Source organism: Zingiber officinale, unplaced genomic scaffold, assembly GCF_018446385.1.
Source record: "Zingiber officinale cultivar Zhangliang unplaced genomic scaffold, Zo_v1.1 ctg72, whole genome shotgun sequence".
In the NCBI taxonomy this organism is placed as follows: domain Eukaryota; kingdom Viridiplantae; phylum Streptophyta; class Magnoliopsida; order Zingiberales; family Zingiberaceae; genus Zingiber; species Zingiber officinale.
Window position 1 is genome coordinate 191,786 of NW_024589968.1, and position 13,729 is coordinate 205,514.

The window sequence follows — 13,729 nt, forward strand, 5'->3', positions numbered from 1 at the left end:
GAAAATGATGAGATTGTTAGATTGGATTTATTGAGGTTTTGGCTTGCATTATCTGATCTACGATAAACCTAAGTGATTGATTGTATATTTATTTCAGGTTCTGATTTGAGACTAGAGCTCTGGTTAGAGGACACACGATCTACATTTGAGGCGGGTACCTCTTGACTTATCTTTTATGATATTGTCATTGGATATGCATAGTATTTTATAACTAAAAGCAATGAACATGTTTGCCTTTGGTATGTCACTGTTTGATATCCATGTATTCGTGCTTATATCTCGTGATTTGTTGCCATGAGTATCTTAGTTTCTAGAGTGACATACCATGCTTTACTGAGGTTAGGATTAGATTCTGGATTTTTGTTTCTGGCATGTGTATCCAAATTATCTGATACATAGGTTTTTATGCCATGCCTGGATTGTGTATTTCTATTGGTATATCATATATGATTCGTGTACCTAAACCTTGTGGCTTTGATCTGTGCATATTGTTGGTACATATGCTATGGAAGGGGGATATGTTTAGGATCTAGGTTGTTATACCCTAGAGGACCTGTATACTCTAGATCCGTGGATTGACCTACTGATACTGTGGTACCCATATTATGTATATATGGATTTTTCTATGTTGATCAGGATATTCCATACTTATTATGTTCAGGACATAGGTTTTTGATATTCTATCTGACCTGTGTACTCTAGATTTTGGTATGTGACCATCGTTTTTACAGTACCCATTTTGTATATATGGATATGGTTATGTTGATCAGTTTTTCCTATGCATAGTGACATGCATCATGATTGCATGCTGTGCGATTGTCGGCTCCACTATGGTTGAGCCCATCGCCAGTTACATGTACTGCACACACCCCCACTCATGGTTTAGTGGTATATCAGGCAGGTGTGTGGCGGTTCTGCTGTTTGGCTCCGTTGGTCATATGACTCAGCGTGGTAGTCGGCAGACAGTTCCGCTCTGTTTGGCTCCGCTGGCATTTAGTGTAGCAGCGTGGTAGCTGGCAGATGGTGGACTCTGTTTGGCTCCGTTGGTCAGGTGACTCGGCGTGGTAGCCGGCAGAGATTTCCTCCCCGTCATCGTGTACCGGGAGATGAGAGTATTGAGCTCCCCCATTTATGATTTGGGGTCACAAGACAGGAGTACTCCGACAGCATTCCGTCCACTCGGTCACTGTTCAGGAGCAGTGATGTTAGAGTGCACGGTCATCACATGCATTGATTGCCTTTGTTTGTTTGTGTTTGCTGCACTTATATGCTGCATTTTGGTGGATGCATTTGTTTGACATGCATACAGGAGACATACTGTGTATCGGTTTGATGACCCTTTAGTTCAGGATAGGAGTTCCTGGTGAGTACAACTTCCTTGGTTACTTTTCAGTTTTTTATATTTCCTATATATTATTCGGAAGCTGTATTCCATGTTTATTGCTGTTAGATATATCTTACTAGGCATGTCTATTGGTATTCGCTGAGTTGTTGAACTCACCCCCGTGGACACTATCTTTTCAGGTACCAGGTTATTTATGGTGTCGCTTGGAGCATCCTGTCTGCTGGTCCCCGCGTCACATCAGAAGACATATCGCTGCCTTTCTGTTGTTTTATCTTGGTATATGAAATTTCTGTATTTCGATTGGTGTTCTGATTTTGTTTCCGGGTGTTATGTTGTTGGTTGTGTAAGCCTAGCCGGCTAGCAGTTTTGTGTTTGGTTGTATTTGGTTTCTGTCAGTTTTTGTTGTGTTTTGGTTTTGGTACAGCCGAGTGGGCTGCTTTACTTTTAACTGCGTGGTTGTGTCAGCCAGAGGCTGAATTTGATATTAACTGCGTGGTGTTTGTTTTCTTTTATTGTTATGATTCCAGCCGCATGTGGCTGAGGTATATTATGCCTGTAGAAGTGCTTCAGATTGTCACCCGTACATGGGAGGTGCTGTCGAAATTTCTTCGGACAGAGACTCCCTCGGGGCGTGACATGATTGTTATGAGTTGAAGGAGTTCTATGATGGATAGTTCATTTGTAGATAGTGTGGGTATTCCCATCTAGATATGGTTATTGTAGGTTCTTTGTGGATTATAGCTATTTAGTTAGCTGTACGTGCCTGATTGACATATTGGAGGTATCTTATCGATTAAAATCTGTGTCATGGTATGTGCACATGGGTGTGAGTGTCATGTTGGAAGTATCTTGTCGACTACATCAGTGTTGGGATATGTACATATGTGTTTGGTGTGGTATCTGAGGTATCTTGTTGATTATGTGTGATTTGTGAATGCACCTGGGTTTTAGTATGCCTTATTGGAAGTATATGTTGATTATACTCTTGGCATATGTGTATAATTGTCATGTGAGTGTTGTTTGAGGGGTATTGTTGATTTTACCTACGATGATATATGCACACGGGTTCGGTATACATTGTTGGAGGTATCACGGTGATTTATACCTAAGTTGTGAGTATATTTGGTGTGTACTAATTGGAGGATTATGTCGATCATACATATGTTGTGTATGCACGTGTGCCAGATGTATGGTTGGTAGAATCATGATGATTCTACTTATGTTGAATGTAGAATGTTGAATGTCTACATTATGACATTTGTGGTATTACCCTGTCAACTAATTATCCTATTAATGGGTGATCGACCCACTAGGATGATGATAGAGTTGACTATGGATTTGATTTGCGTACTGGATTGTTATACCCTAGGTTACCCACAGTGATCTGTGGTAGAGAGATCTCGTGCAGTCTCTAGCTGGATAGTTAGGTGCATTGGGCAATTATGTATCGGTTGTGGTGGAGCGTTGCTCCCACACATGTTATGGATCGTTTGTGGTGGAGCGTAGCTCCCACATATTATTGTTTGTTGTGGTGGAGCGTTGCTCCCACATATTTCGGGTTTCTTGTAGCGGAGCATTGCTCCCATATTTTTTTTTGAAGATTCATATTTAGGATTATTTGTGGTGGAGCGTTGCTCCCACATATGGAGGATTTCTTGTGGTAGAGCGTTGCTCTCACACTGGAGGATCTATTTTTGGTGATTTGTATTGTTGGTGATCATATTTCAGACTTATTGTCATGGATCTTATGGTTAGGAATATCTGTGATACAGACATTATGTGTCTTGGTTTTACCATTAGGGTTTGCGGTGCCCTAGATGTTATCATGATGATTTTGGTATTTCGAGGATGGTTGGATCGGTTTTCATTGTCTTCGTTGACGATGTTGTGATCTATTTCGGATCCGCGGTGAGTCATGTACACCATCTTCGCATAGTCTAAAGATGTTTCGACGGAAACGTCTATATGTGAAGATCAGTAGTGCGTATTTTGGTTATCTTTTGTGAGATGTTTGAGACACACGGTCACCAGTAGGAGTGTACCGTGGTTCCACAAGAGATAGAGGTTGTTACCGTTGGGAGTAGACGAAGTCTATAGAGGAGGCTCGCAACTTTCTTTGTTTGGCTCGATATTTCCGGAGATACGTTGAGGGTTTCTCTCGGATTGCTATGCCACTTACACGCTTGACCAGGAAAGGCGTGAAGTTCTCTTGGACTAAGGATTGCGGAACCAGCTTCCAAGAGCTGAAGCGGAGACTGGTGTCGGCTCCGATTTTGGTTTTACCTTCTGGAGAGGACGGATATGTCCTCTACACCGACGCATCTATTCAGGGTTTGAGCGCTGTTCTGATGCAGCACGATAGAGTAGTCTTCTATGCTTCTCGGCAGTTGAAGGAATATAAGGAGAACTACCCAGTACATGACTTGTCGTTGATCGTCATTATTTTTGCCTTGATGATTTGGCGGCATTATCTATACGACATTACATTTGAGATTCTCACTGACCATAAGAGTCTCAAATATCTGTCTACTTAGAAGGAGCTTAATCTCCGACAGAGGAGATGGATAGAGTTCCTGAAGGATTATGATTGTACCATTAGCTATCACCCGGGGAGAGCTAATGTGTTGCGGATGCGCTTAGCAGGAAGTCCGGAGGGACTTTAGCTTGCCACCGAGTTGTGGTCACAGACTTGATTCAAGGTTTCTCCGAGTTGGACATTGAGGGATAAGGACAGACAGAGCAGGGTATTCTGGTTACCATGGTTTCTCAATCGTCGATCAGGAAGAGGATACGTGAGCCCTAGGCTGCTGATCAGTATTTGTAGTTTATTTGCAGCCAGATAGTTTCCGGGCAGCAGACCGAGTTCACACGAGACGAGGAGGGTATTATATACATCCGAGACAGATTATGCGTACCTCAGTCTCATCCGGTCTTACAGGAGCTACTTTGGGAAGCTCATTGCTCTCGATTTGTGATCTACCTAGACGTGACCCGCATGTATCGAGATTTGACGCGTTCCTACTGGTGGAACGGTATGAAGAAAGACATCATGGAATTTGTAGCTAGATGTCTTGTCTGTCAGCAGGTGAAGGCTGAGCACTAGAGACCTGCCAGATTATTTCGGTGGATTCCTACTCTTGAGTGGAAATGGGAACCCATTACCATGGACTTTGTGGTGGGTTTGCCGAGGACACGACGAGGTTATGACGCGATTTGGGTAATCGTTGATCAATTAACCAAATCCGTGCACTCGTTAGCGATCCGGAAGATTGATTTCCTGGATCGATTGGTAGATCTATTTTACCGGGAGATCATCAGATCACGTGATGTTCCGTTGACTATTATTTCGGATAGAGGCCCTCGGTTTACGTCTCATTTTTGACAGAGTCTGCAGCAGGCCTTGGGCACGCAGCTCTGTTTTAGTACAACTTTCCATCCGCAGACAGATGGACAGTTAGAGTGGACCATTCAGACTCTAGAGGACTTGCTGAGGTCTTGTGTATTGGATTTTGGAGGCAGTTGAGGGGACCACTTGCCATTGGTAGAGTTCGTCTACAACAACGGTATGCATTCGGCTATCCAAAGGCCACCATTGAAGCGTTGTATGGTAGACCTTGTCGGACATCCACCCTCTGGATGAGGTTTGGGAGGCCCAGATGTTGGGACCTCATAGAGCTCAGAAGGAAGCAGAGTTGGTCCGTACTATCAGACGAAGGATATCAGAGGCACAGGATTGATAGAAGAGTTATGCTGACCGGAGTCGGAGACTCTTAGAGTTCTCCTTTTGCGACCATGTATTTCTGCGAGTTCACCCACGAAAGGGGTGAAGAGATTGGCCTCAAAGGTAAGCCAGCTCCGCGATACATTGGACCTTTCCAGATTTTGGAGAGGATTGGAGCGGTAGCTTACTGGCTAGCACTACCACTGTCCTTGGTAGGCGTGTACGATGTGTTCTACGTGTTTATGTTGAGGAGATACGTACCCGACCCGACGCATGTGCTGACAGATATCTCAGTTCCAGTTCAGCCTAACGTCACTTATGAGGAGATTCCGGTACGGATTCTGGACCGGAAGAAGCGTCAGTTGCGGAACAAGACAATCTGATTGGTTAAAGTCGGATGACAGCGTTATTCCGACGAGGAGGCTACTTGGGAGCTCGAGAATACTATCCGAGCTCGATAGCCTCATCTTTTCACTTGAGGTATATGGATTAATTTACCGTTCAGCATTTATACTTTCTGTCTGTTGTTAATATTTGCTGATGGTAGATAACGAAATTTGGGGACCAAATTTTTATTAGTGGGGGAGAATGTAAAATATCGAAAAAAAAATGGCGAATAATGATAAGGGAATTTTTTGGAATTTTTAGAAATTTTTCTGGAATTTTTCGGAGCTCGTATGGACGAGTTTACAGGGATAAAAACGGGGTCGGGGAAAGCCTGTTTAGGCTACCCAAATTAAGCGAGGAAAAGTTTGATTTTTCTCTTTTTGTTTTCTTTTTCTTTATTTTTCTTTTTCTCCTCCTCTTCCGTCGTCGTGCCCCAATCCCCCTCGCGCTTGCTCTTTTCTTCCCCGCCGAACCCAAGCCCTATCCTCCTTGCGCCGACGCCCTTCCTTCTTCTCCTCTCACGCGGCGGTTGCTGCCCTTGTGATTTTAAGCCGGCTGAGAGGAAACCCGAGCCTATTTCTTGTGCCCTAACTGTCTTCTTTTCTTCTCTTGCGTACCGGCGCCTCTTCCCTTCTCCGATTACAAAATCGCTGGACAAGTTTTCTTCTCCTCCTTGCATTGCCTCGCCCCTTACCGACGCTGAATCTTTCCTTCTCTTTTTTTCTTCTTGCGTCGCCCCGATGGCCACAGCCAACACTGATTGCCGGCGCCGAGCAAGTTGAGTCTCTTCTCCTCATGTTTTTCTTGGGTTCGTGGCTCAGATCCCTGGTGACGATTTCCCCGATTTGCCGCGAGCCACAATGTAGAGCCACTTCTCGCAGCAAGCAGCCAAGCTTGCTGTTGTGCCCTAGAGTTCCTCTTGCTGCCGAATCCGAACCAAGGCAGCAGCGACTTCATTAGGGAGGTGCCACGGGTTTTGATTCTTTGGTGCCATGGTTGTTTTCGTGAGGCCAGATTAGCGACATTGCAGCCGGTTTCAACCCTAGGTCCCAACGCTGTCTTTGCCGTCGACGAACTTCCTGTTCCTCTGTGCCCTAGCTTCGATCAAAGCAGTAGTGATTTGGCAATGTGACAGCTAGGTGATGGTTTAGATTTTTATCATGTGTTATGTTCTTGTCCTATATCTACCGTGGATCATCACTAAATGTTGTTCTCCATTTATAGAGGGTTGCAGGTTCGATCAGTATCATTACTGCTCTACTGATTTCGGGCTGGCAAGTGTTGTGGGGTTGATCTTGATCTGTTGGGTAGGAAGGATTCCAGCCAAGTGTGGTGCGTTATGGGAAAAACTGCAGCAAGGAGATCTTGTTGTGGTATACTTTGTTTTCAGCAGCAATCAGCTCACCTTGTTCTGTGTTCAACAACACTTGAGCTTGAGGTATGGTATAGGAATTTGGATACGTATTGTGGTTGGATGATGTGATTAGGGTTTTACCCTAAATTAGTCGTACGGATTTTTATTTAGCTATTTAATGAATTGTTAGCTAAATAAAAATGTATATATATTATTGACACAGGACTTTGACGCGAGACGAGCATCTCGATGTCGGATTGGACCGGATACGATACTCTTATCGGAGGCGGGTACCTTGACTTATCTTTTTGATATGTCTTGTTGATATGTCTAGTAGGTTATAGCCTTTAGTAATAATTATGTTCGTCCTTGTTTCGGTACGTCACTACCGGATACTCGTCACATGCTTGTTTGCTCACCTGTTATGCATTTTTATGCTAGTACCCATATGATTACATATATGCTCAGTGAGGTAGTGACATACCATGCTTGTTATGTTCAGGACCTAGGTTTTTGATATCCTATCTGACCTGTGTACTTTAGATCTTGGTATGTGACCATCGATATTACGGTACTCATTTTATATATATATGGATATGGTTATGCTGATCAGTTTACTGCTATGCTTAGTGTCATACATCATGATTGCATGCTGCGCGATTGTCAGCTCCACTATGGTTGAGCACATCGCTAGTTACATGTGCTGCACACACCACCACTCATGGATTAGTGGTATATCAGGCGGGTGTGTGGCGGTTCTGCTATTTGGCTCCGTTGGTCTGAGGACTCAGCGTGGTAGCCGGCAGACAGTTCTGCTCTGTTTGGCTCCGCTGGCATTTAGTGTAGCAGCGTGGTAGCCGGCAGACGGTGGACTCTGTTTGGCTCCGTTGGTCAGGTGACTCAACGTGGTAGCCGGCAGAGATACCTCCCCGTCATCGTGTACCGGGAGATGAGAGCATTGAGCTCCCCCATTTATGATTTGGGGTCAGAGGACAGGAGTACTCCGACAGCATCCCGTCCACTCGGTCACTCATCAGGAGCAGTGATGTCAGAGTGCACGGTTGTCACAGCCCTACCCAATCGGTCTCACTATTGTGTGTGAGATGACTGACTGACGTCAGGGGTGACCAGGACGCATCATTGGCATCATACGCATTTATGCATTTACTGCTTGTGTTTGCTGCACTTATATGCTGCATTTGGATGGATGCATATTTTTGACATGCATACAGGATTTATGACACTTCCGGTCTGACGATCTGATTATTCTGATAGGTGGCCCTGGTGAGTACAGTACTCTTCAGACTTTTCTATTATGCATTACCTTCTTTTGTTCATGAGACTGTACTCCATAGTTATTACTATTTGTTATAGTTTACTATACATGTCAACTAGGTATCTGCTGAGTTGTTGAACTCACCCCCGTGGACACTATCTTTTTCAGGTACTAGGTTATTTATGGAGACGCTTGGAGTATCCTGGCTGCCGGTCCCCACGTCACATCAGAAGACCTGTCTCTGCCTTTGTTTATTGTTATTTTTGGTATATGTATTTGTGTACTTAGCTTTGTGTTCCGGTTTTGTGTTCGGAGTGTTGTTTTGGTTGTGTGGTGTAAGCCTAGTCGGCTAGCAGTGTTTTATTTGGTTTTGTATGGGCTTGTATTTTATGTTTATCCGCTGTGTTGGTTTTGATTCCAGTCGAGTGGACTGTTTTAAATATATATAATTGCGTGGTTGTTGTTATACTTGTCCAGTCTTGTAGGCTGAGATTATTAACTGTGTGGTTGTGTATATATTCCAGCCGCATGTGGCTGATGTGTATTATGCTTGTAGAAATGCTTCAGATTGTCACCCGTACAGGGGAGGTGTTGCCGAAATTTCTTCGGACAGGGACTCCTCTGGGGCGTGACAGTACATTGCAAACCGTGATCTTTCTCACGTCTCCTTCTCCTTGACCGCGGAAAAGAAAGGAGAGTCTTGTTGCTTGAGATTTTGTTCTGGAGGTTGTTAAGGTTTGTTGCTTCGCCACTACAGCTGCGTCGGCGAGCAGGACCTCTCCTCCGTCGCTCACCCTCTCTCCGCCTCGCTCCCTCGTAAGCTGATCGAATTCTCCGCCGAAGCCATCTGTGGGTTTGATCCCCCGATTCACTCGGCTCGTCACTAGTCGGCTTCAGATGCCGATCCTTCAAGCTGCGTCGCATGGTTCCTCTGTTGCAGTCGCTACTAGCGGTGTCAATTAGACCACAACCCGGGATGCCCTTGATGGTATCCGTGTATTCGCAGCGGGGGCACTCGAGAGCCCTGTTCCTCAGCGATCTCTGGGACCAAAATGAAATATCAAATTGCTTCCTTTTTTCCCTTCTCCCGTTCATACTAACTACTGATTTTCTAAATCTTTCTTCTCTAGATCTGATTACCACTTGCTCTTAGTTTGTTCGATTAGGCAATTGTTAGCTGTTCCGTTTCATTGTCCTAGCAGATTGATTGATACATGATCAACTACTTTTGTGTAGATTAGTGTGTTTCAGTGGTTGCACTCATGAGGCATTTTGGATGTTTTTGTTGGTGAGTTTAGCTCTTCTCTTTTGATACCTGCAAACTCATCCAAATTTGATGCAGCAGGAGTTAAACTAATTGCAGTTGGTGTTGGGACTCCTGGCAAAGCTTGCGTGCTTGCTGAACGGGTAATGATTCAATTTCGCAGTTAACTTTGATTGTAGTAATTTGTTGTTTTACAATAGTGTGTTTGTTCTATGTTTCACGAGAGAATGTATCTCCTGAAACATGGAGATTTCCGGTTTCCTTTGCTTATGATCATTGATCTCCTTCATGAGAAATTTACAAGGATCATTCGCTGCAGAACAATTCACGCGCCTAGAATTGATCCAAGCATCTCAATTTTTTTAAAAATTTATTCCTTTAAATTGTAAATCCTAAACACCCAAAATACATATATTATATACCCCATGAGTACTTAAAATTTTTTAATTCTAATTTTTTTAGCTTAAACACTATAATCCAACTCCTAAACCCTAAAGTTTAAATCTAATCGGCTTAACTCAGGAGCTAAAAGAAATAAATTTTAAAAAATAAATCTAATACAAGAGGGGCACCTATATATATATATATCGTTCGCGGTGGAACAGTCCACAACTCTGTTGTCGGGCTCATAGATTAGGATAGCGAAAATTGTCGACAGAATAACTTTGTCGTCGGTATATATTTACCGATGGAACTAGTTATTCCATCGGTAAATGTACCGACGGAACAGTAATTCCGTCGGAGTATAATTTTGCGACGAATTTTACACCGACACTTTATTTTCCGTCGGTAAATGCCTCTACCGACAGAACTACGACGGAATATTCCGTCTGTAATGCTGTTTTTTTTTGTAGTGGAACAGTCCACAACTGTGTTGTCGAGCGCATAGAATTGATCCAGACACCCCAATTGAAATACATGTGTTATTTTATTTTATTTTTTTAAGCTCCGAGTTTAAACTAATTAGATTTTACCTTTAGTGTCTATATATGTTAAATTATAATGTTCAAATTAAACAAAATTAGATACTCACGGGTATAATATATATATATATATATATATATATATATATATATATATATATATATATATATATATATATATATATATATATATATATAGGATATTTCTTTTAGCTCCGATTTATGGATTTTTTTAATTTTAAAATATAAAAAAAATTGAGACGCCTTGATCAATTCCAGGTGCCTCTACCAATCAGGCACGGACGATCAAATAACATACTATACACACACGGATGCTAGCCTAGGCGACATTCGTGGGCAGCACATTGAATCAGCGAAATACGAATTTTTTTAGCTCCACTTATGTCAATAAGAGTTTGTCTTTTGAGTGTAGGATTTGGATTATAGTATTAAGCATAACAAAAAATTAAATTTTAAAAACAAATTGGATACTCAAGAGATGTGCAGAGTAAGGTATGCAGAATATCAAAACTATATTTATAGTGTTTTGTTATCATGCACACCCATGTATACGCAAATCATGATCATTTAGGGTGTGTTTTTTTGGAAGTTATTCTTGATAACCTTGGTTATCAATCCAAGATCATCAACGAAAACCTGTTAAAAAAAATGTTCACTTTTTTAACCTAAACTCTAAAAAAAACTTAACACTATTGTATGTTCATGAATTTCTCATAAATGAGTACCTAGAATAATAAAATTATATATAAAGAGTTTTATTACTTTCACATACAAAATAAAAAACATAAACTAATAAAATATGGAGATGCAGGGTATCGATCCCCGTACCTCTCACATGCTAAGCGAGCGCTCTACCATCTGAGCTACATCCCCATTAATAGGTTTTAATGTATATTCTCAAATATCATTACAAAATTAGTTCGTCTCGTAGATTGATGAATTTAGTGAACCACACCTCGGACTCTCACCGTTATGGCGATTCTTCGGTTCCAACGGCACCTCGTCGTATAACTCTTCCTCATCTCTGCCGCTGCCCTCGCGCTCCTCTGGGTTGCCTACTCCTCTGCGATCCCTGCTTCCTCCGCATTGTCGAGGGAAGCCGCCAAGGCGGTGGTGGAGAGCAAGTACTTGTATTGGGGCGACTGCATTGATTGCCCCGGAAAGCACTGCGACACCAAGAGTCCAGCCTCTGATGCACCCTCCAAGAAGCCCTCTTCCTCGGAAGGTCCTATCAATTTCTCTTCTGGTCTACTACCTTGCTTTAATATTCCATCACTATTGTGGATGATCTTCTTTGATTCGTTGAATTGGAATTAAGAACACTCCAAGTTTCTGGGATTATGAAGATTTGCCTTTGAGCATTTGATTTGGGTGTTAAAGTTCACTCTTTGCGTATAAAAAATTTGTAGGAAGAATTCTAGATGGAGGAATTAATTAATAGTTGTTTTGTACTGACATTATGCTTGTTTAAAAAATTTGCAGAGTATTTGTGATGCCTTCTAGAATGTGCATCAATCCAACACATAACAAGAAGGGGATCCTGCACCAAAGCGGAAATCCAAATACAGATGGAATGTAAAATTACTCAACTCCTGTTACATTATTTGACAAGTCACAGACATTATTTTTGTGTTTTTCTAAAACTTTAATGAAGCATTGTGCAAATTTTGTTCCTTTTTTATTTAATCAATAGCGGGTAAACTTATGCTCATATACTCTTTCATGTAGCTTTCTGCATCTTTCCCGTGGATCATATACTCTTTCTGATAGGTTGTGCAGTGGGTTCCATTCCACTTTGTCTAATGTATGTTTTGTTAATATTTAATTTCTTTAGCAATTTGACATAGCTAGATTGTCACTTTGATATCAAATCTACTTGTAACTTGAAAGATATGCACATTCCTCTCTATATTTAAAATCGAATGAAAATTGTGCAGCTGTTTTCGTGTTTTAGTTAGACTAAGAGACTGGAATCTGAGCCAGTCTTTTTGTGCAAGATACCTTAATTTTTTAGTGTATAGTGAATTTAAGAATATTAGAGATGTCATTTCAATGACTCGTATGAAACCTTGTATGGCTTTTTGTTTGAAATGCTTTCATTTATCAAGCTCCCTTTGAATATCTTCTTCATCAAATGCACTTTCTAGATTCATTATCCTTTTCTCTTTATCTTTCAATTAGTGTCCTGGGCCAATTTTCTTTTAGGAATTCTTATCCCGACTATGCTTTATGTGCTTGTCTTTACATTTTTGCACTGATATCGGTTCAATCAATGCAATTGGTTATGGTAACTTGATTTTTTTAGTTGGGCTACAAGTTCTTCTTCTCTTGATTCTTTATAGGATTTGGATCTCATTTCAAGTAAAATACCAGTGATTTCGGACAACTCAAAGGCATGGTCACACATATTGTCAACAAATTCGAAATTAAGAAGAAAAGGAGTGATTCACGTGAATGGAGTTAGCAGGAGTGATCTCAACGAAAATAATCACTACTCCAATGTGCTACTAATTAACCGCACTGCGAGTCCTCTTGCATGGTAAGTAATCCGCACATGAAATTTTCTTTATTTCCCAAGATGTCGCCATGGTTAAATGGTCCGATACTTTGCTAGGTGATCTTTGAATCTTCAAGCTCTAGTCTTGACCATGATGAACATCCAGGTTTATGGAGTGCAAGGATCGAACCAATCACAGCTCTGTTTTGCTACCACATGATTTTCTTCCTACGATGGCTGCCAAAAGACTAAGGAATGTAGCAGATAAGGTATTGGTTCTCCAAATTTGTTATTTGACTTGCAAAATAGCTAATAACTATCTCATAATACAAGTAAAATATCTTTCAAGAGAAATTCACTTTTTGTTAGGGTTGTGATGTTTCTATGACACAAACCCTTCCAGAGAAATTCACTTTTTTCATGAGCTCTGATGTTTCTATGACATTCAAATGAATAATTGGTGTTGGACTCGTGTGACTCTTTCTTAGTTTCATTGCTCTACTTGCCACAAAAGTCTTGCAAACGTGTGACATGAGAACATTTGATGAATTTATTCTTGTGGCAGACAAATGATGCATATTGAGATACCACTGGAGAATTTCTTCAACGCATATGGATAACTTTTCATTCTTGTTATTATTATAGAATGCAATAAGATTTAGTAGATTCATAAAATATGACAAGAATGAACTTTGATTACAACCCTCCTACTTCCATGTGTCTATCAATCTCTTAATCCATTTTCAAAGTGTTGTTTCTCTCATTCATAAGAATCTCTCTGTTCTTTAAATTTATAATTTCTGGAATTTATGCTTTGCCTATCGAAATAAATAAACTTCTTTGCTTCATCTATTCGTGCAGCCTCTTGCAACGGTAAAGTTATTACTTTGTGACCAAAAGGTCACGGGTTCGAATCCTGGAAACAACCTCTTGCAAAAAAG

The 13,729-nt window shown here is 41.4% G+C and overlaps 1 non-coding gene and 1 pseudogene across 1 annotated transcript; one reads left to right on the forward strand and one right to left on the reverse strand.

Moving 5' to 3' along the window:
- The window catches only part of LOC122037660, a 123,595-nt pseudogene that overhangs the window by 77,870 nt on the left and 31,996 nt on the right, over nt 1-13,729 (forward strand).
- On the reverse strand, nt 11,092-11,164 carry TRNAA-AGC. The gene has a single exon. It is a non-coding gene; the product is annotated as a tRNA-Ala (tRNA).